Source organism: Alligator sinensis, unplaced genomic scaffold, assembly GCF_000455745.1.
Source record: "Alligator sinensis unplaced genomic scaffold, ASM45574v1 scaffold469_1, whole genome shotgun sequence".
Classification (NCBI taxonomy): Eukaryota; Metazoa; Chordata; order Crocodylia; family Alligatoridae; genus Alligator; species Alligator sinensis.
In genome coordinates this window covers 3,141,229-3,163,603 of record NW_005841934.1, presented here as the reverse complement: position 1 = coordinate 3,163,603, position 22,375 = coordinate 3,141,229, and the positions used below count along the sequence as shown (strand labels likewise).

Sequence of the window (22,375 nt, the reverse complement as noted above, 5' to 3'; positions counted from 1 at the left end):
TTACTGTATTTGTAAATTATCTATTTTCTGGGAGATTGCTCATTACTTTTACTCTATGTATGCTAACTGTAATGAACCTGAAAGCTGAAACAGATGATAACACGGTAATTGTTTTTAGAGTCTGTAATAATTCATGAGAATTGCCTACAACGCAGGTTTTTGATGGTCTTCAGGGGTAAACACATTAAAACCAGGTTCTTCTAAGCTTTTTTTACAGTCTATTAACATAATAACATCCTGTAAAATAAGTGTCATCTTGATCTAAAAACGTCTGATGTTGGTCCATTAAATACCTTCAACTTCAGTTCAGACTGCCAATAGTCTCCATATCTGGGCATCATCTCGTTGAGGCATTTCCTGCTGTTTTATGGAAGTGACCCAACATTAATAATATACCAGGAATTTGCTTCTTTTACTTTAAAAATGCATTAAGCCCCATATGACTGAGAAAATCAACTTGATAAATTTTGCTGCATGCCAAGATAGATGCCAATGTGCACATAGCTTAATCAAATTAGATCTTGAAGCCTTTAATTCGATCATTAGCAGTTATTATTTCCTCTTCAAACCTTGTAATTAAATATCACATGAGGAATATATAATTTTCTTTCACTTATTTATGAAGTATCAAGGGTTACATTTGACAATGGTATTATGATACACATCTGTTTGTATTTAAATTAGGAAGGTTTTAATGATACCTCAAGAATTAGAAAAGCAATTGGTTAACTAAACTGAGGGAATTCATTGTAAATGAGAGCGCATTATGTTTACATAAGATGTGCTTTAATCCAAGAATTGCTGTATAATTAGTTACATTATGCAGAACAAAATTAGATATGCTTGCATTATTTACTCTTCTTTGGCGCATTAATCAGGGCTCTTTGTAATTTCACAATCTTCACTGAACATCACAGCTATTCTTTTGTAGGTAACGTCCAGCTGCAATAACAGACAAAATTACAGGGTTTTGACAGGTCCAAGAAAGTTGAAAAGGAAACTGTATTAAAAAAGAAGTCAAAACTACAGTGTTTTGTTTGCAATATACAGATCTTAAAAATTAATGTAGTATCTGTAAATTATAGGTAACAGGAAATATAATAAACTTGGGAACAAGCTCAAGATTACATCCAGGCAACTCATACTGATTTTGTTTCTAGATCCATTCTCAGCAGTGCAGGCATTATGCTATTCGAGCTAGGCACAGTCCTACAGGGTTAGAGCTGCTGCCTGTGTCTATTTTCTAATAGAGACCGACTGGTCAACGAAACCATGCGCTGGACAGTTAAAGGAATACCCTTCCTTACTGACAGCTTCTTCCTAACCTTCAGGTGCACATAGTTTTGTGCATCAGGGGCTGCATTTTCCTACAGTGATCTTCCACCATGTTTTAGACATTACAAAAGATTTAACGCATTATAAAATGCAATCAAAATGTATCTTGTCAAAGTTTAGTCCAGAGCCAGGTATAGTTTTTAAACATCCCTAAATGTCAAAGGCATTCAGATGACCAGGACTTTTTGTTGGAACAATTTATTGAAAATAATTATTTCAAGTAATTAGAAATGGTGAATCTTAGCTGTGAAGCATAGCATGGTGTATGAAGAGCATAATGATCATTGGTAATTTCAGGAAAAACTAAAGGATAATATATATGCTTTCTGAGCAGAATGTGTGTGTTTCCAATGAAGACAGATATGCATGGCACATTCTTTTATCTCTTTTTCCACTACCATCACCGAAGGGCTGGATCCGTAGCAACGCAGACTTTTTGCCTTCAAGTAAATATATTTGAAAATAGATTACTTTGTGAGCACTTGAATTGATTTAATGTGTATTTACTCTTCAGATATGCTCCCTTGGCTGTTTACCTTTGCAAGATAAATATTTAAAATTGCATTTGAACCTCACATTAGCATTTATATTTATGTCATTACAGTCTCTTTTTGTGAATGAGATTCCCCTATCAGTCTTAAAACTGCAATAAGAATGGGTGTATTTTGGTAACTTTTCAGGTTCCCGAGATAATCTGCCATAGGGATGAATTAATTTGGTGGCATGTTTACTACTTTAATTCATCATCTAGTCATAGGAATAAAGTATTCATCAGGATGAAAAAAATGGGTACTTTGTGAACAGTGTCAGATTGACAGGCATGGCAGCAAGGCTCCATATGTAACCCATGGCAGCCACATGCTCATGCAAGCGGTTAAAAGTACATGTTTCAGGGATGTCTGCAGAAGGCTTTTTAGCCCACCTTCATTTCAAAGCTTGCCCACTAGGTTGGTGTGCTGCTCAGTGGGTTGATGGCTCAGGAGGCCCCCCCCAATCCTGTGTCCTGGTACTCCTCTTAAATATTTCTGCATACTTACAGTCATTTGAAAATATGTGCTCTAGTTGGAGCTATGCCGGGTTGCAATCTAAGTAATATCATATATTTGGTACTTTCCTACAGTATCCTTTCCGTACCTATTATGTCAAAACCATGACATACTGTGGTATTAAATGAAAGAGATGTTTACTTTCCCACCAGTTTTGACAGATGCTAAAAACTTTGTTTGTTCATTCTCATTTCCCATTTAGCAATATGAAAATAACTTGATGGATAACGTCAAATGCTGCCTTTCCAAGAACTAATGGCATATAATTATATAATTCAACAAAGCCTGAGTAAAAAAGGTCCAGAAGTCAAGGTGAATTGTGAAACACGTGAATAAAATTCAAATCTCACACAGTAGTATTTGTGGCCGTTTTTGAGAGCAGGAAACAGCTCTGTATTCTGTGAGAGTCTGGATATTTTATTTTCTTCATTACTTATCTTCAAAAAGTAAAATTATGCTGTAAACTATGAAAAAATTATTACAGAAACAGAAAGGGTTTGAGGAATTTAAGTCTCTGCTTGCACAGGATTGTACAAAGACCGGGCACTGATCTCTAATGGCTCTGCGGAGGTAATACCTAATAAGGCTGCCTACACACGTGCTCGGAGGTGGAGGGGAGGGCATTTTAATTCGAGTGGTTCCCAGGTAGACACTGATTAAAATGCCACAGCCTCCTGTGTATTAAGCCCCCGTGCATTTAAAAATGGCTACGGGGCACTTTAGATAAACCTTATTCAACGAGGTTTAGTTAAAGCACCTGCAGCCATTTTTAAATGTGCGGGGGCTTAATACACACGAGGCTGCAGTCACACTGCAGCGTTCTAGTTAGAACGTGGAGCAGACACGATTGCTCTCATTAGGACGCCAGCGAGCCCGTGTATAGGCAGCCTAAGCTTCCCACGTGGAAATGGGTAAAGCTTCGGTGCGGTGTTTATTTAGACGCATCCTGATCCAGACAGCACCGAAAAGTTGGCCCTTGGCACCTCTGGCAATACATATTGCTAGTTGGCTCATGGATTTATCCATAAGGAGGGGCTCCATTTTTTTTCAATGTTGTGATTTGTAGTAATAGATATGTTGGGACCTGTAGACCGTCTAGTCCACCTTCCTGCTCCAGGTGAGGTAATGCCCTTCCATATGTTTCCTTGTACTTTGCTCAGCCTGATTCCAGCTGCACATTTTAAATGGGCTCCAGTGGTTTTGTATAGCTGGGAGCCAAGGCAGAATATTGCCATCCTTCTTATTTTGGTGTTATGCCCTTGGTCTGAGAACTGTATCTTCTTCTATGCTCTGTAAAGTGCTGAATATATTTTTAGCTTGATAAATAAAAATTGAGGGTAGCGGTAAAGGCTTCTGCAGACATGCACTTATGGAAACAAACATGCTGGGTCATGCATAATGTGGTCAGAAACCAGAATTGTGTGTTTGCAGCATTGATCAAAGGCTGCATCCCGGAGTAAGGACAAGTAAATTGAGGTTCCATCTTGGGTGAGCATGTGGTGATGCTGGCCAGCTGGCTGTCTGAAGTCAAAGCACGCTGAGAATAACCACAGTTTCTCCTTTTAATTTGTTTCCCCTAGAGCTCGCAAGACACAGCAGAGCCCTTGAAGGATGGTGATGGGTGTGCAGATCGCACTGAGAAGGTAAGTCCATTGGTCGGCAGTATATCTCCACTGTGAGTTTTCAGAGAAGATAAAATGTTAGCTTGCAGGTAATGTGGATGTGGGATTAACAAATGCAGTGCTATGATTTTTTTTAAAAATTTTGCAGACACTTTTTCACACTAATAAGAAATTATTTTCATGGTAACTGCTACAAACCTGCCTTATCCTGTTGTGAATAGGCACAGAGTCATTTTTATCATTGAATGGACCAAGAAACAAGAATGTGCATCAAGTGTGCAGGTTTAACAATCTGGGTTCTTACCCCAGGTTACAGAGTTTAAACCAGACTTTTCACAAGAACCACACGTCTTTATTACATAAGAAACTTCGGGGTCCTCATCGCTTTTGCCTTAGGTGAAATAAGGATTATCTTCTGGAGCAGTGCGATTTGTACAGGATATTGAGGCATTAGAGGGGTATTTTTCATTCATCAGAGTATAGGATTGAAAGAGACTCCTTGGGTCACTGAGTCCCGGCCTCTGCTGTTGAAGACAAGCAGTTCTTATAATCCCTTTCATAAACTCCCTTAGGTTCTCTCTACTAGATGGCAAATACATGATCCTGAATAGCCAGGTTTGTCTTTAGTTGGAAATAGGACACACAACCTTTCTCTACACATCTCCTTCTTCCATTTCCATTTATTTTCATTTTTTGCAGGAGATGTGGTGAGATTGAAGAAGTCTGAGACAATATCTAGGGGGTTTTAAGAGCAGAAGTGCAGTTGATTATGTAAATCTTCCTGGACTGAATCACTGATGGCTCTGCCAGTTCTGAGAGTAATTTTGTTTTCTAGCACTTGACAATGGGAGAACAACGCTCTGTCTCTGAGCATTTGATAATGTGGCAGATTCTTTTCACTTTACATGGGTGCAACCCAGCAGATTCATTGGGCTTGTCAGAATGTAACTGGGTGCTGAATCTTGGTCTCATGTGGTTTGATGTATTTGCCAAGTCGGATGGACTGCAGACTGTAGTGCTTTACTGTCAGGAAAGTCATGAATAAATTATAAGAAATACAGAAAACACTTTCTGAAACTGCTCCAGCTTTCTCTTCACCCCCCTCCCTCTATATCTAGCTATATAGTACAGCTTTTTAAATTTTAATGAATAAATGGTCTTGATATTGGACACTTACTTTCCATTGGCTCATTATGGCAGACCAGTGACCCACAGTTATGTGATCATAAGTGGACTCTTGACTGGTGCAGATCCTAGCCTTGCAGGAGGCTGAGGGATGGACAGGAGGCTGTGTCTTTCCAGTGAGCACTTTGCCTGCATAGGATCTACCCCAGAAACTCCTGGCTGACAAACAGCAGTGATCGTAAACTGTAGGTGGCAAGGTATTTCTCAAGTAACTGAGGTAGTGCCTCACTGCTGTACCAGTCGCTAGCTCTGACACTACCAAGGGATGCCTGGGCAGGGGACGTGGCTTGCAGGTGGGGTCCCCTCAGTTCATGAAGATCCTTTGTGAAGCTGAAGCCTTGGAGATGATGCTGAAAGGTCCATTACAGCCAGTTGACTTCTTTCCAGCCAGGATGCTGCCAATAATTGTTTGCTTCTGTTGACATCCAGTGCATTGTTGCATTACTGAAAGGCTTCCTGAGCATGGGGATGGGCCTTGCACTGGGTGAAACTCTGCAGACATCTTCTCTGGTTCAGTCCCATCAAGTGCAGAAGCTTCCTGATGTCTTTCTTGCTTGTTCAGTATTGAATGTAGGGCAGATCCTGCAGTTCTTACTCATGGTGAGACAGCTGCTCCGTTCGAAGGGACTTCTTGGCCTTGTTTGTTTGCTGTCACAAGTGCAGTTATGCAGCTCAAAAAGAGTAATCTTTGGTCTGGGTCCTGAAAGAGTGCTGGGTGCCTTGGGTGGGTGACCTTTTCATTGACACCATCAATATCCTAGAGTGGAGTGCAAATTCAGTTCATCAGGTCTGTGGCCACACAGACCTGAACGGCTCTCTGCAAGGGCCTGATACAAGAAATCATCTGTACTTGGAGCAGTAATTATGGATGTGATTTAAGGGTAAGCACATGCTTACGTGTTGTCTTAAAGAGAGAGAGACTTTAGCGCCTTCATAAGTGCTTTCTGAATCAGCCTTCTATGTAGAGAGTAAATGAATCTTCTGGTTTGAGCTAGACAGTACATGATGCTTGCCTACACTATATCAGAGTGTTTTGTTGTATGATTGTGTTGGTAGTATGACATAAAAGAAAGCACTGGTATTAAGAGAGCTGCTAACTGAGCCTTCCCTGCAGCTCAGAAGTGTCTCTGCTCTTGAATATTTAGTATAATTGCATATGAATTTTTCAAATATCACAAAGGTTTTATGGTCACAGAACTGGCCAAGAGCATTCTTTGTCACCCGTCAGTTAGTAATAAATCTAGACGGCAGACATCTGATCAAAATTAATTGCAGCAGATAGAAGTGCAGCAAATGTTAAAGTGTCCGTAGCATTTACACACCAGTGGATTGCTGTGGTTCACCAGTTCCAAATTATTTTTGGTTCTCAGTTGCTCATTTCTCTGGGGGAAATGAACAAGAACCACCAATTCCATCCAATGAATAAACAGTGCATTCTGCATCTTCACTGACAATAGTTGGTTTATAATTCTCTTGGAAATGAATAGTTTATAAAACCCTTCTTCCATTTGTTTTTAAAAATGTTGGGTCAGATGAGTCCCTTACCTTAAAAACAAGACTGTTATTTTTCTGGTATATTTTGCCGCAGCACCTTGCTCTAGAACACTTGAATGGCACCGTTAAACCTTAAGTGTGAGGCAACACTGTAATTGCTAGGTTGGTTTTTAATATGGCAGTAACGTCTGAGTATAGACCTTATGTAGAGAATATATTTATACACAATATAGAAATGCACATATGAGTTTACAGACATTGTAAAAGCATGTGCATGTTAACTTGTTGTCATTGCTATCCGTAAAATATCAGGAGAGATATTGACATCAACCTAAAAAGGCATTGACAAGTGAAACATTTCCATAGCAGCGTATATTTGGAGAGAATGGCAGAACCTTCAATTAAATTGTATTTCCAGTGGAGCCAGAATAATGTCTTAACAGTGTCTAGACATTTGTGTTCCAGCTGATATACCTTGTTCAGTAAGATGCTCTCAGAATTGACCTTTCAGCAAAATCAGCACCAGTATAATTCATGCTGTTAAACAATTCAAACATGCTTTTTCCTTTTAATTCCTGAAGCTGTATATGGTTAATCTAAGTGAAAATAAGTGTCCTAGGCAAGAGGAAAGAAATTGTGAAGACAGGTATGAGGACATTGTTGTTTTGCATCCCAAGACTGGCAACACAGCATTTGCTCACAGTGTTTGTCAAACAGAATTAGCATTAATGTAGCAGTGGTGGCAGATAAGTGTGGTAACATTTATGTACTGGGACTGGAACAATCCCCTGTTGCTTGTGCAATTAATTCATTAATAATAAAAGTTGTATCTTAAGATGTGGAGGTTTAATGCATTTTAAGAGATTTTAGTACATGATTATTTTTTTCTCTCCTTTTGGGCTTTTTCTGTTTAAATGTTTTATTAGTTTTAATAGTGTACACTGGTTACAGACAGTAAATATTAACAATACAATGAGCCCTATCCAACCCTCATTACTGTCAGTAGGCGAGGTCCTTAGCTGGCACAACCTGGCATACCTCCATTGAGTTTAAATATTGACTTAGTGGAGCGAACACACCAGATCAGAATCTACCCCAGTGTGAGTCTATCAGTTGTATTTCATAAGAAGTGGGTGAGAGAGTGGATCCTGTATGAGTGCCATAACCGGAAGACCCCGGTCGAATTCATAGTGTATTGTCGCATGGGGAGCGGTGCGGCACGATGAAGCATTAGGACCATTGGTGTTTGACTTCTGTGTTACTTACCTAGAATGGGGCTGAGCAGTGCACATGACTACTTGGGGGGGAGCAGGGGGTGTCACACTGAAGCCAAGGTGATTGAAAGGTAGCAAACGGGACTGGTTGCATGTGTTTGGTTTCCCCACCTGACTGTTCTTGTTTGCAGGTGGCTTTCTCTTTCCTCTTGCTTTCCCTGCGGAGGGATGCTCTAGCTCTTTGGTCTTGGGTTAGATACTCCTGCTTTGCTGTTGCTTTTTAATGTTGTTAGCTGATCCAAAACAAGACAGTTTTTAAACTCTCGATTTAATTCTGCAGCAGAGAGTGAAAAGGGGGTGAGTTGCTGCGTGGGAACAGTTAGAATCCCGCAGGGAAGGAAACAGAGAGCAAATGACAGGGTGTACAAATAATGTGACATTCCATATCAGTCACGAAATGGGAACACTTTTAGGAGCAATGCTACTCAGTAAATTATTCAGGAGTCAGAGTCTGTTACCAAATGGCCTATTATTGCATATGACAGCTCAACACATAGGTCAAAAGGGAGTGAGGAGATGAACAGAGAAGACACCTTGCACTAAACGGCAGCAAAATATATTATAGGAGCCAAAGGCAATTAAATGTGATACAAATTGTAGGTATTAATGACAACAGTTGGGTGCATTTGTTGCTGAATTAATGTGCAGCGTTACGGGGTTAATTACACCAGGGACCAGTTTAGCAGAAGTAACATGTGGGAAATGGAAGAGTTATTGACCTGGCTGAAGAAAATTCTCCGTGGAATTCATTTGAAATTAAGAATCATCTTTATCTACAGATGAGATCCCTGGCCCAGCGCAATCTGTGGCAAGGCTTCCCTCGATTTCAGAGGGGCAAGATTCCTTCGCTATGGAGGAGGACTGGGGCTTGGCTTTTCTGCCTGTGCAGCTCTGCAGCCATTGGGTTGGAGCCTTCCTGGCTTTGTTTCCTGCTCCTGCACCCTGCTCTTTGCAAGCCCCAGCCTGGCCAGCCAGGGTAGTTCTCAGAATTCACCCATGTTTGAGCTGGGGGCTAAAGGAGGTACTGCCCTTATGAATACAAGGTCAGCTCAGACTGCTGGTGTGCTGCTATAGGTAACCCAGTCCCAAATGCTGAAACTTAATTCACACACCGGTTCGCAGACCTACATTTGCTTCAGCAACCAGAGGCACAACTCAGCCTGGGCTTTGATGGGACCTAATGATAAGTGACAGCTGCATTTCAAGCAGATGCTCCAGGTAACGGATTGGTTCCAAGGCCCACACATTTTTAGCACGTTTATGAACACTTTGGATTTCATGTGCAAATATGTGCAAAGCAAAACCCTTGGAGAGGATTCCATGTAGCCTGGCATTTGTACCTCCTTCCCTTCCCTGCAAGGTTACCATCTTCCAGGAGAAGTGCAGTCAGATGTGGTATTGCCTGTAGCCATTCTGTACTATCACCCGCTGAGGTCTCATCACATGTAACAAGCTCAGCGAGGTTGTTGTGGTGGATCAGCCTAAGGAAAAGCTGGCATCAGTCTAAGGAAAAACATAGTTGTTTTAGGAAATGGTGTTTGTGAAGTGGCACCTTTTAGACATGGTCTAAAACCAAAGTCTTATTTTTCAGGGAGCAAATTTCATTCCATGATTTGAATATAAAGCAGCCCATGAGCTTTCTGGCCAGCCTCCAAAGACACTGACTTTCTTCTAAAGCAGGCCCAGAGAAAGACAGTTTATTTTGTGCCAGGTTTACATCTCCTTAATGATTAGTTGACACAATTTTATTAACCTGTATTGACTGCTTTTTAAATGCAAATGGGATACTTCAGCAAAAAATGAATAAGAAAATTACAGTGGAATTAGTCCAGATAAATGAGCCCATCAGATTGATGGGAGGATCATCACCTGGAAAATCATAAATTAACAAAGCATCGAAAGCCAACTTGATTATTGTATAACAATTAAATGGAGACAATTTAGTGTTTTGGTAAAATAATTAAATCATTAGGAAGTGCTGCTATCTACTCTACAAATGCAACCAGTGGAATCTGCCATCCGTGGTAGACGAAAATAGAACACTAATTTGTCAGGATACCAGCAACTAAGGCTTTGTGACGTGAATTTTTATCACCATAATCTTTGGAATAGCTGAGTGACAGAGAAGAAAAGATGGCTCTGAATGAAGAACAGCAAAATCAGATGTGGAGCTATGGAATAGCAATTTCCAAACTGTTGGAAAGATTAAAAATAGCGCTATGGATAAGAGCTAAAACAAAAGAATGCTTTTCCCTGGAGTAACTGTCCAAGGTGCGTAAAGTTGGAGCAAGAACTCAGTCAAAGTTTGGATCTAAACTTTCTTTGGGGTGTGAGGGTCAGGGTTGCCAATTGGCCTGGAAATGAATCGACACCTGTTGGATCGGTGCCTGTGCGGCCCCAAGACTCCCCTGGAAACTAATGATTGCCATGCAGAGGCGTGTGTCAGCCTGCGCATGTCCGACTGCAGGAGGGCTGCAGGCTACGGGTGGTTTTCTATACCCAGGAGAACTGGGCACGGAGTAAACTCTAGTGTAGAGGGAAACTAACCTTAGTGCTGCACTCAGTTATGGATAATATACTTGTCTTTGGTGGTTAAAAGGAGTACAAATATGATAGCACGGGTGGCTAGCATTATTACAGATGCTGCGGGCCATTCTAGCTAAACTGAGAGAGTACTTCTAAAGACTGATATGTAAAGTATTTTTGTTTGGGTGGGGATATCAAGCTATAAATTAAGACCAAGATTATTTTTAATGCTAGCATTTTTAATTATTATTTATGGAGGGAGATGACTTTACCTAAGATTGATTTGTTGAGGAAGAGCACTAGGGTGGACATTATGGGCTCCAAAGCAGGACAAAATCCCTGCTATACAGAGAGATGTAGCAACATAGATGTGGGACTGCTGTCTATGTGCAAAATGAGGATTGGTGGGGTTGTAATTTCACAACAATTTTGAAATCAAAACCATATATTGGACCCATCCAACTGACCTACACTTCCTTCAGAGAAAAGAGACTAGTACGTTGGAGACTTGTAAAGCATGATAAAGATATGCATTCCTTTTCACTGCTTGGGATGCCATCCTGGCCAGCTATGCAGCTGCTGCATGGACTGCTGTTGTCTTGGAGTAACTGCACATACAGCATGCGTGGAAATATTCCCCAAGCTGCTAGGCAAACAGACTTTAAAACTGCCGAGTTTCTCTGCTGAGTGGATGTGGAGAAGCATTCCAAAGCGACGCTCTGCAGTGTCTTGTATCTGAACTATTAGGCTAAAATAATAGCCTAAAAAAATTCTCCCGTTCAAGCTTCAGAACTCTGGAAACTGGGACAGTACTTATCTACGCTCAAACACAACAGAAGAGATGGAGAAGGCTGGTCTAATGATGTGATTAATTTTAGCTACCTTTTACTTCCCTTTTAAAAAAAAGGAACATAATAAAAGCATCCCAATGAAAGAAGAATGCAAATGGGTTTGGACCACATTAGTGCCCTGCTTTACATTTTAGGGGAAGTGTGTTATTCGTGAAATGTATTTACCCACAATTTAAAAAACAATGCATGGTATTCAAACTACTGCATGGCCCAATTAAGCCAAAACATAGTAAAGGAATAACCCTGTTGAAAGATTAAATTTCCCTTCTCTAAACCTCAAAGTGTAAGACAAAGCAGCTCTTCTAAAGATATGCCTGTCATAGGGATAAAGTGCTTAAGGAAGGCATCCTGTGTGCAAGTTTATGAGATTAGCAGGTCTTTATCTTTATCTTAAATTACTATATAAAGGGAACCATCACTCCAGGACGAGCTTTGACAGTGTCTGTTGCCTGCCTAAAGGCAAGATCATCATTAGCTGTGGCCCTTATCTAGCCTTTGCCTATGCTCTTGGATTTCTAAAGTCACTAGCCTGTTGGAATTTAATGCTTCCATTTTAATTGTATTTAATCTTTTGCTACTGTTGATCCAGCTCTATAAATTATTTAAAAGGCAGAAAGCTTTTCCTCAGTAATTAATGGCAGGTTTGTTAGATACTGTAACAGCCTGAGGCTTCACTTTCCCTGCATAGTTCTCTAACCATCTCATCATTACCTAATATAACAACCAGCCTCTCTGGCTTTATAAAATTATAATCAATGGTTTGTACCAATAGCACTTGAGGGGGAGATGCTGTGGTAGGGTTAGAAGTACTTACTATCACTGACAGAAGATGGTTTGTTTCTTGGCAGCCTACAGCCCATTTTTCAACTGCTGAGGAAATACTGTAAGACACCAGGCTCTTATAAAGTAACTATTTTTATGTCCAATGTTGGTCAGTGTTGCAGTGCACCTAATAGATCGTAAGGACATTTACAGTACGCAGGAAACCCATACCAGTAATAATGATGAAAAAGTATTTCACAGGGGGAAACAAGAAAAAGCCCCATTCTTTCTTCCACTGTCTGCTTGATAAAGGAGTCGAGTCCTACCATTAAGTGTACTGTAGGAATCTTTATGGAGGACTCATTTTCCTCCTACATCATCACAAGCACAGTAGGTCACCTCCTTAATAGGAGCCCTTGTTATACTTCTGAGCAATGAATCCTCTTCTCCATCAGGTAGCAAAGAGAGAGTAATTCTTGTCAGTTCTAATCAAAGGATCTTTGGTGTGTCAGATGACAGATAAACACAGTTCATGTGCCAAGGTTCAGCCAAAAAGCACTTCAAAGACACAGCAGTGGCTTGCCTGGATTAGCAGCATGTGCCTTTGAAAATGGCAGCAAATGTTTGCTAGTTCTATGCTTTGGTCTTAATTTAATCCTAGTCATAAAGCTAACCAGAGTGTGCTCCCGAGAGCTTAGATTCTCCTCCCTCTCTCATTCTCTGAACTCCACGTATTTATCAACGGAAGTCAAAGGTATCTGGAGACTAGGATAAGCACTCTTCTCCCTTTTAAATCTAAATAAATACATGATGATGGCCTCCCTCCAGAGAAATCTTCTGTTCTAATTCCTCCTTTGGCATATTAAGCAAGGAAGTTAAAACTTACTACAAACTCCTTTCATAGCTCTATCCACAAAACACAACAACATGAAAAGAGAGAGGTGGCTTCCTATGGCATGCTTTGAAGTTTCTAAGGTTTCGGTGTAGTTTGATTTTTTGGGTCCTGACACAGCATTCTGGCACGCGTGTGAGACCATTGCACGGCATTTATGTTGTGTTCTATTAGGGGCAGCGCACTGCCACTTTTGTGCATGGCTATGTTGTGACACTCGGCACCATTGTGGAATACCTCCAGTCTCTACGGGTGCTTGTACACATGACGATTGTCACCATGTATACATGACAAACATTTCCTTTGTGTGGCTTAAGTGTCGAGGAAGGTGCTGGTGCTTAATAGTGTCAAGCCAGGTGCTGCCTCTGAGCTGGGTCAGCACCCAGCTTGCTAACAAGCTGCCGAGGCAGTCCTGGGGGGTGCCACCACCATGGAGGAAAGGACCGGGGTCCGCCGGCAGCTTTCCCCCCTGACCATAGGCAGGCTCTGCCAAGAAAAAAAAAAAAGGATCAGGCCTCTTGCCCTAACAGTGATGGAAGCCCCTCAATTGAAATGGTGGGTTTCAATTTAGGGGGCATAGAATAAAACCCTGAGGACTAAACCCCTGACACATGTACAAGTGCCCTATGTGTGCTTAACTCTGTTGGCCTTCTGAGGCCCTGGTTGACATGTTTTTTCAGAGGAGAAGAGAATATAAGAATGAGTTGTTATCTCCTCAATAGAAATGTTAGGCCCTTCAATTCTTTTCTTGCCCAGCTTTTAGTGTAGGGCTGCTGACATACCCCTGGAGAAGGAATATAAGTTCCTGGTACATCGGAGGGTTAAAACTGATGGAAGCCATCATTTTTTGTGATCTGCAGATAATGACTAAAGCTCATGTTTTGGCAGGCCTGCCTCATGACTCGCAAGGCACTAAGGCATTGGCATTAAGCTGTATATAATTTCTTGAAGGCATTAAGCCAGTGAGGAAAAAGAGTGGAGGGGAAAATTGTGCTATGGGATAGCACATTCCCCCCCTGTGCAGTGAAAGCTGCACTGTTCTTCCTCTTCATGGATTGGCTGCTGGGTACAGGTGCAGAGACACAGGTAGCGATGTGACCCTCATTTGCTTACCTGCTGTAGCAATGAATGAATGCCTGAATAACAGACTGTGCGAGTGAATGAAAACCTAGCCAACATGTTTTCAGTTGGGAGTTCTGCTGTAAAAACTTGATGGCCCTTAAAGAGCAGCTCCTTTCACATTTAAATTTTGCCACCCCATGCATCTTGCTTTCAAAATGATTCAGGCTTCTTCAGGAATAAGTGAAGAGTACGCGGGAACCAGCCAAAAGAGTTATGCTCTCCTGATCTTTTGCTCCTGACAACCTTGCTGATGTGCAGTGAAATATAAATGGTTTAAAGCATGATTCACTATTAAACATTAAAGAGAAAAAGTTCAGCTATTCATAAATTAATGTTAAATCTGTTTTCTGCAGCTACTGTATGCCTAGTGATAGCTCACTTGCCTGTAGTTAGCAAAGAGAAATGCTCTCTGAAGAATCGTATCCTTTCGTTTCTGCTGACAACTATTAAGAAAAATATTAAAAATACCTCTTAAAATTGTATCTGTAATTCTTGGTAAAGTGACATTGCATTTTTTTCATTAAGTCCTCACCCTGTCCTGGGACCACATTAGTGACATACTAATTAACTCTGATTTAACACAACCATTATTTTTGGAGTTAATGGGTAGAGAACATTGTCTAATATTATTATATAAACATTCATATGACTAAGGCAAAAATGAGCTAAGTTAAACAGGAGGAGAGTTAACATGACAGTTCGGAGATACAAATAGGATTGTATGTTTGGGAGATGGATTTAAAATGCCCATCTAATACTATGTATGGGGGATGGTTTCTCTCTCTCTGTCTCTCCTTTTCTCTTCTTTCTTTCTCACTCTCAAAAAAACAACTAGAGATGCCTGTTTGCAAGCAGGCACTTTAGTTGTCTCCATTTTATCTGAGAAGCGTTAATCTACAAGAGCTCACAATAGAAAAGCTCATCAGCTCCTGTCTTCATTGCTCCTCTGAACATGGAACGGGCATGATAGCTGTGTTTAAAAACACATGCGATTGCCTCAGACTGGGGGCAGTCGTCAGGCAAGAAACGGATGGTCTAGCTGGGCCTGAGCCCGGGATCCTGGTGTCAGCGCAGGACAGGAATCTGAGGGGAAGCCCTGAGCTCGGTTCATCCTTTCTCGAGGCAGCAGGAGGTGTGAGCGAGAGCTGCAGAGGCGGTGTCTTAAGCCCCGAGTATGGCAGACTATTACTAGGGTTTCCATGTCGGTACAGTGCCTTCCTGGAGGACCTGCTTCCAAAGTCTACACCCACCGGGAAAGCCCTCTGTGAAGCGAGCAAGTTGTGCCGTGGCTGAATAGGACAGTGCAGGTCTAGGATGCAGTCTCTACCCCCGGAGCTAAAGAGGAAACATTGAGCTCCCGCGCGCCAATAAACTCTTTTCTTCCATGTGCATTTTCCAGGAGAGGAGGATGCTACACGCACAGCTGGTCCGTCTGTGACCCTGCACAGCAGCTTCAGGAGCTCCTCCAAAGAGGGGTCAGCAAATAAAAAAAACTTTAGGAGGCATCAGGACAAAACCAAAACAAATCACAGGTTTTCTGGGAAAGCAAAACACAGGTGGCAGATAGCTGATAAGTGATGGCTTTGAACTCCCAGGAAATGCTGAGCGGAAGTGCAAGTATCTCACTGGATTCCTGGGGCATTGAGTGCATGGACTGTCTCTCAGATCCCGAGTGTCTTGAAGGTTTGCCCAGTGTATTCCTTAATAGATGTTCTGGCAGATCGCCGCACCTGCTCTCTCTAGTTCCTCTCACTCCAGCTTCTAGCCACGACCTCTATTGCTTATGGCAAACTTTGTTTCTTTGGCCCTGGCTGGCAAGATGCATATCCACAAATGCACCCCATCTGGGTAGTGAAAGTGTGAGGAATTTGGTCCTTCTTCCTGTAGAGTGCGTGGCTGGGGGAAGTGCTGCAGTTATGCTCAGCCGGCAGCGGGGGAATGGAGTCTTGAAGACATTAAAGTCCTTTTAGGTGCTCACGTACCTCCGTGCTTTATAAAAGCCTACCAGGTGCCTCCCCGGCAAGAACTGGCCCCAAGTGACTTGCTCAGAGCTGGTCCAAGGGGTCTCCCTAGGACTGGCTACCTGACGTCACCCAGCTTTTATACCCTCCTGGCAGACCCTTGCTCTTATTTCCACATCACTCCGTTTTGCATTTTGCAAGAGGTGCCGTGGAAGGAGGTCCCTCTTGTGCCAGATTCGCCTGTAAATGTTTTTTTGATGGTGAATGCTAAAGCAGGATGGAAGAGGGGAGAAATAATTTTAAAACTAAATCTGCTGGAATGAGGATTTTTGATGTGAAAAGGTACAGACACGAGAACCTTGAAGGCACATCTAATTGTATGTGAAAAGATAACCTGGGCCGGGTCTTTGAAGACATTACTATTTACGAGGAACGTTTATTCACAGGGTTCCAGCAGTGGTCGGATTTCTTCTTAAGTATTCAAATAGGGTTGTTACAAAACAATGATCTGCAAAAATATTGGTAAAATTCTTGATTACCATGAAGCTTTACATGGGATTTTGAGTTAACCACCCAAACTAATTAAGTGAAATTATCCTAATTTGTTTATTATGTTAATGATCTGAATTAATTTATAGTAATTTAACATGTATTACTAAAGATTTATTATGTTTCCCACCAAATTACTTAAGAGCTATAAATCCCATGGTTAAATTGTAATTAGTGGAGACATATTTATCGAAAGGGATAATTACATCTGATAAAAGTTCTTCAGTTAGGCTTAATTAAAACAGATTATTCCCCCATAAATGAAAAGTAAATATGGTAATTACTGGGTAGATTTTCATTGCAAAAATGAATATCGCAGCATTTTAATTTTCTAAAGGGGTGGGAAAGTAAACTCTATAACTGATTACTTCCCAATAAACTATGATTAATAATCCCTGGGAAACAGACATTTTATAGGAGTAAACATTTTGCTACTTAATGACTAAAGAGTAGACACTAGTCAGAAGAATCAACCATTAACTCATTTTTTAAGTGAACTGTTGCTGTTTTGAACCATAATGAAGACTGCGTTAGGAAAATTAAATTTTCTCCAATAAGACTAACCCTAGTTCATCTAAGTAGCAGTGCTGGGGGAAAATGACAGTTAAGCACCCTGGAAATAATTTTTACTGATGATAATATGAGTTGTGGTTTCTTAGATGTACACTAAATTTACAATATTTTCTGAGCTAACGTAATATATTTAATGCACATCAGTGCACATGCAGAGATTAAACAGTAAATCCATGTTTTCATAATTTATAAATGCATTCTGTTTCAAATCACTGTCCATGAGGATCCTACTTGCAAGCTGCATTGCAAACAGGCCACTGTTGAGTGAGGCAAAACCATACGCACGCACACGTGTGCATGTGTGTGCATGCATGCGTGTGCACACACTCTTTACTGCAACAAGATCCACCTGGCAGAAGAAGCCAGGAATATCAGGGAACAAAATGGTTATGAGCTCTGATTCCTAGGCTGAGGTGAGGTAGAGCAGGTGAGGGATTTTGCATTGAAATATTGTGGGTTTTTTATCATGCAATGCAATTTCTTCAGAACTGAAATTTTTCCTTTGCAAAATTTTAAAACTTTGCGAGTTTTTACTTTTCCATTGGGATTTTTTGTTTAATGGAATATTTTGGTCTGAGTCAAGCTTGTCTGAAATGAAATCTCTGGGGTTTGAAACTGAATACAAGCATGTTGCACGGTTTGACAGTAGCTTGTCTGTGGTGCCCCGTGGGGTTGTCCATCAGATGCATTGCATTTCCCTTCTCTTCTCTTGGCCGGGTGCAGCTGGGCACAGTCTACTGCCACCCAAGTAACTGCTGCGTGTATCGGGGAGGAGGGACCTGGCGGGGGAGCCAGCCCCCATGGCAGAAGGGGTAGGCGGCTCCTGGACCAGTTCCCACACGCAGCAGCGAGTTCCTGGAAGACGCAAGTTCCCGTTGAGCCGAGCCGGGACACGAGCCTCTTGGAATTTCCCCCCACAATGTTTAGTTCTCTGGCAGACTCTTTATATTTCATTCTTGCTTCCTGTGTTGAGTAGCAAACACATTTAGAAATATCAGTATTTCCCGCTGGACCTAACTCTAGCGTGACATTTGGTATAGTCCCTTAGGAATGCTATGGACTGTAATCTGGCTACCAGATGTAACAGAAATCTTGAAATGATAGTAAAAGGAACATGATGTAAAATGACAGGAGTTGAAAGCCAGAGGCATGATCAAGCATGAAAAAGAGCTGATATTTCTACTCCTTTTGGAGTCTTCCTTGCATGAAATAACAGGTCTGGGGCACTGCAGCCCGAGGAGCCTCTGACGATTAGAAACATGTGCCTAACCTCAGATAGCTGGACTAGTTTATTCAAGTGTGCAGGGCAGGGTGGCGCCTTGTAGATTAACTCGTTCAGAGGCATACGTTTTTGTAGGCAACAAACTACTTTGTTAGATACCGTGAATTCAAAGAAGGCGGTCACCTATGAAAAATCATGCCTCTCTGAATGAGTTAGTCCTTAAGGTGCTACCCTACCCTGCCTTCTGCCTGACTTCAAACTAATGTGGCTAACTACCTCTCTCTTCTCAAATGTGTAATTACACAAGAGCTCTGAGCCCAGGCTCTCAGACCCACCGCGAAAGCACGCTTACATCAGCTGGCCTTTCTGCGAGAGTCGGTGCTGGGTCTGGGGAATGGGTGCAAGTTAGTTTTGCTAAAATAAGGATGCAGTGGGGCAAGGAGCCCCTGGAGCAGCAGCCCACGTTAAACATCAGGGCTGGGCTCGGCAGATGCATGTTGGAGGAGGCCAGCTTTTAACGGGGTGGGACCTGGCTATCATAGCAGCTAGTCGGAGCGGAGGTGCTTGTGCTGACCACCGCAGCTTATGGTTTACCATGGGAAACCCATCACAACAGTAGGGGTGGGGCAGTGGGCAAGGGGCTGCTGATGTCGGTACAGATTATATCTGTCTGGGTTTGAAGCAGAGCGTGGAGACTGGATAAGGATTCTAGATGCTGCGCTGGCCAGGAAGCACGGCTGATAGCCGGGGAGCCAGACGTGTGTACGATGCTTGCGCTTCTGGCACGCGGAGCTTTTCAGGCTGCTCAGCTCCTGCTACCTTGCAGAAGAGCATGTGTGCCTTAGAGGAAGGGACAGCGTGAGCCTGCAGTGTCGTGAAGGAAAGGCATGTGAATCCCTGGGGCTCGATCCCATGTACAGCATCATCCAGTGAAGCCCATGGGAGTCTTTCAGCTCACTGCAGCCAGTTTTGGGTTTGCACTGCAAGGCAGTGTCCTTGCGAGGCTATCAGCAGGGCCGAGTGCCACGGGACAGCGGTGGGATTGTGTTGGCCCGGGATGTCCTTGCTGCTTTCGTGCATCTGCCACGGTGTGGCAATAAGGTGTTGTGAGCAGCGCTACAGTTTCTCTTCACATCGTATCATTTCCCCTCCCTCTCCAAATACTTTTGAACACCATTAACTCTGCTAGCAAAGATTAACGCATGGATTCTTGCTAGGTGTGTGAGACATTAACAATGATGTTCCTGTATTTGATATTCATAGACCTTTTTAAAATATTTTTATTCATCATTTCAAAGGATTACTTCTAAATACTGAACTGATGTATCCTTAATCCTCTCTTCATTTTGGCCCAGAAAAGGAAAAAGTCTCTCTCTGTACCTTGCTCCATCTACATTTTCCGTTGACTTTTCTATTATTAATGTTTGCTATTTCCAGAACGTAACCGGCCTACCAAGAAGAGCTTTTAGTCACCCAAATGATCTCCACATCTCCTTAAACATTTTCAATGCGATGATTACAGCAGCAGAAACTGCTCGTGAAATCAACTCCTGTCTGAATTGTTAATGACTGCAGCAGACCAGCACTCCTTCCTCCGCTACAGATCCTGATTCTGTTTTGTCCCTTCTAACAGCCGAACAGATTAGTGCACTCCAGATTTTCTTCCAGCTAGGCTCAACATTTGGTTAGTCATTCATGACTTTAAAAAATACATGACAGTTATTTATTTATTCATTGAAAATCCAGCCTGGTTTTCTGGATCTTTTAATAGTTTTTTCCCCTCATCTGGTTTTGCTTGTTCAAAACTTGGCTGGAATTTAGGGGACGGGATATGTGCATCTGTTCAGTATTGGGACACATGCTGACTGCATCTCTGACCTGCAGAAATAACACCTGTGTCTGTGTTTGGAACCCGCTTCTTTTCATAGATGATGTCGGATTCAGGCCGATTGATTTTGTGCTCCATACAAACAAAGGAAACTTTGCTCGTCTTCCTGTATCCTAAGTATAGTGGAGCCAACCGAACCCCTGATAGAAGTCAGTGGTGTGAAGCTAGTTTCTCTGCACGCTGCATGAGCACTGTGTACTGTCCCTGCATGGAGGGGGAATTTCTACTGCTTCTATGGCCTCGCTTTTCTCTGCCCGGCACCCAGGGGCCAGCCCCTCTGAGAGCCCAGTGGTTGTAAGGGGCTAGCAGGCCAGGAGTGTTCAAGACAAGGAGCTGCATGTCCAGCAGGAAATCTCCAGGAAAGCTGGCCCTGCTGGGAGTAAATGCAGGCTGCAGAGTCCTTGATGGCTCTGCTCTGGTGGGACCTGGCTGCTCAGGAGATCGACCGGGGGCCCATTGTACTCGGTGCTGGACACGTGTACCAAAGACTTTATGCTTGCTCCAGCACCTATGGGCAGGTGCCTCTGGAACTTGAGGGGCCGATCCTGCACACCTTGGCAATTGCCATGCAGGACTGGGTCCCTCAAACTTGGGGAGCATCTGCCTGGGTTTCCCCTCCAGGGCGTGTCTCCAAGTGGGGAACACTTCACTCGTTGTCCTGCAGAATCAGGTCCCTGCCCAATGCAAGGCCACAGGCAATTGTGTTTCTGCCACAGCTGGTCCACTTCATCTGTTCATAGTCGAAGTCTGATGTGTGGTGTGGTGTGAGAGCATTGTTGGCCATGGGACCTGGCAAGTGGCCCTCTAATGGGCACTCCACGTGGAAGACCATGCAAGTAACTGCACAGGGTTGTACTGATTTTTGTTGGTCAAGACCCTAGTTCAGCATCTGGCTGCAGAACATACAAGGTGAGCGCAGCCCGACTGTCTGCAATTCCTGGATGCTTGCGTCCAAGGCTGTTTTAGAGCCACTGCAAAAATGTGAATCATTAACGTTAATCACTGAAATATTTGCATGCACTTGTGGCTGCTGTTTAATCTATTGTTATATGATATTATTTGACATTTTGAGCACTTAGCCCCTGGGTTATTTTACACAGCTTAAAACTAAGATCAGTATTGTGTTAGCTATGGTACGTGGTAAATGCCATTGACAAAGTTCAGCTTGTTTTCTAGTCATCTTTATCAGATTTCAGTTAACTCTTTGAAATTGCAGCGCAGCAAACAGGCCCCTGTCTATTCTGAAGCAAGACTGACTATCCTTAAATACCGAATTAGATTATTATTCCATACCCATACTAACCATGATGGCACATGGGCAGAAAATACGCAAATACTGTGTTGTATTCTTCAGACTACTGCACTGAATACAGATCTGTGGCAGTTTTAAGTAGAAAAGTGACAGCAAATTATAGATATTAATCCCTTGAGAGTAACTTTAAGCAGCAGTTAAAGACAAAGAGGAGTATAATCCACAGAGGATGGAAATTGCAGCATCCACGCAGCATTGTATTACATAAATGTTACCAAACTGGAATGTAAATTTCCATAATTTGGTAATAGGGCATAATGCATAGCATTGTGAATGGGCTGAGTTGTCTGAACCGGAGAGGAGGGGAACTCTGTGCTGCTGCTTTCTTTCTGGGATGTAGAGTTCAAAACACAGCGATCAGATGTAGTCCAGTCCCTGCTTTCCTTACTTCTGGTTAGTTATTCATAAGGATGTTCGTAAAGAAAAATGTCTCCTTATGGGACACAGACCATAGCAGGGAAGTCAGTCAAGCATGGCACCTCTTAAAATGTTATTTCTGTTGTGGCTCCCCTTAGTGAATTGACCCAAGCATCAGGAAATGACTCGAATCTCAGTCGTGTTTGAAAGGCAGAGATACAAATTGCCAGGCAGATGAGTCCCATTTGCATCTTGGGGGTCGCTTCCCTCCCCAGCTCTCAGGGCGAGCAGTGCTCCCCGTCCGGCATCGCTCCTGATCCTTAGGGGTTCGGTACACCTTGTTATCGCTTACTTGACTCTGCTTGGGTAAGAGAGGGTTTCTCTGGAAACACGTTGTACAAACT

General features: G+C 42.4%; 1 long non-coding RNA gene across 2 annotated transcripts in view; it reads left to right on the top strand.

Moving 5' to 3' along the window:
* Window positions 1–20,189, top strand: part of LOC102379662 — a 46,484-nt gene extending 26,295 nt beyond the window's left edge. For both annotated transcript variants that reach the window (XR_323336.3, XR_323335.1), the window contains exons 2-3: window positions 3,962–4,024; window positions 19,852–20,189. This is a non-coding gene — a long non-coding RNA (uncharacterized LOC102379662). The remainder of the gene's footprint in view (window positions 1–3,961; window positions 4,025–19,851) is intronic.
* Window positions 20,190–22,375: the final 2,186 nt, after the last annotated feature.